This window comes from Penaeus vannamei, chromosome 38, assembly GCF_042767895.1.
Source record: "Penaeus vannamei isolate JL-2024 chromosome 38, ASM4276789v1, whole genome shotgun sequence".
Classification (NCBI taxonomy): domain Eukaryota; kingdom Metazoa; phylum Arthropoda; class Malacostraca; order Decapoda; family Penaeidae; genus Penaeus; species Penaeus vannamei.
In genome coordinates this window covers 15,795,178-15,796,530 of record NC_091586.1, presented here as the reverse complement: position 1 = coordinate 15,796,530, position 1,353 = coordinate 15,795,178, and the positions used below count along the sequence as shown (strand labels likewise).

The following is a 1,353-nucleotide window of genomic DNA, read 5'->3' as shown; positions in this document are numbered from 1 at the left end:
CCCTAAATTACATACGCAAAATCTAATTGAACCCTGGAAGTGACCTTGAAGTATGTTCCTTGCGGTTGCGATGTTATTACATTATCATCATTGCGGAGCTAACGCCGACGGGGGCGCAGGTACAAGCAAAGGGAAGCAGGATCCCTCATGGCAAGTCGCCAGGCCCATCTCGAGCTCCTCACGACAGGTTTGATCGATCTGCCCAAGCCACGACTTCCTAGGTCGATCCATAGGCCACCTCCACCCAGGGCTGTCTCGTACAGAGACAACCTGGTGGGCAGGATCATCCTGAGGGAAGCGAGCCAGGTGGCCGTAAAGCCTGAGTTGGCGATCGCGGATTGTGCAGGTAATAGGTCCTGTGCCAGTCTCACGGTGCAGCCGTTGGTTGGACACATGGTCCCGCCAACAGTACCCCATGATCCGGCGCAAGGACCTATTACAAAAGGCATCAAGTCGAGACTCCAAGGCGCAGGATAGTGTCTAGGTTTCACTACTGTATAGCAAAACTGGCATTATCAGAGCCTTGAAGACACGAAGCTTGGTCCTTCTGCACAGGTACTGGCATACGCAAATACTCTTATCGAGAGAGTTCATGACCCCTGCTGCCAGGCCAATCTGTCTGCTGACTTCATGGTCTGACAGCCCAGAGTTATGAACTACACTGCCAAGGTATGTAAAGCTCTCTGTGACTTCAATGTCCTCGCCGCAAGCATGTACCGAATGAACAGGTTCTCCTAATATGTCCCTAAAGTCCTGGATCTTGGTCTTGGTCCAGGAGACCTCTAGACCCAAGGGCTTTGCTTCATTACTAAATGCATCGAGAGCCACCACTAGGGTTTCCAAAGACAGATAGAATGGCAACATCAGCAAAGACAAGGCCAGTAACCTTTATATTGCCTAGAGTTGCTCCACAATAACTTTGAACAGTAGCTCTGCCCAGTATCCAGTCCATGCAAGTGTTGAAAAGCATTAGTGCAAGGACACAGCCTTGCCTCACTTCTGAACTAACAGGAAAGAAGCTCGACAGGCTCCCACCACACTTAACAGCACTTTCAGTACCATTATACAGACTTGCTATTAGTCCAATAATCCTTGTTGGAATTCCCAAAGTGACTCCCGATGCACCGTATCGAACGCCTTCTTGAGGTCGATGTAGGCTGCAAGCAGCCCACGTCCGAACTCACGACGGCGCTCTACAATGACTCGAAGCGCTAGGATACAGTCTATTGTTGACTTACCAGGAGTGAATCCAGATTGCTCCAGTCTCTGATGCCTCAGTAGGTGATCCTTAATACGTCTCAGAAGGATGTGGGCAAGAACCTTGCCTGGTATACTGAGCAGTATGATGCCTCG

At 50.2% G+C, this 1,353-nt stretch overlaps 1 protein-coding gene across 1 annotated transcript in view; it reads left to right on the top strand.

Moving 5' to 3' along the window:
* LOC138859841 (hepatic lectin-like) overlaps positions 1 to 1,099 on the top strand; it is a 58,418-nt gene extending 57,319 nt beyond the window's left edge. Inside the window, exon 7 of the mRNA XM_070116139.1 lies at positions 1 to 1,099. This exon is cut by the window's left edge and continues 1,059 nt beyond it. The gene's annotated coding sequence lies outside the window, so the exon portion shown is untranslated.
* The last annotated feature ends 254 nt before the right edge of the window (positions 1,100 to 1,353 follow it).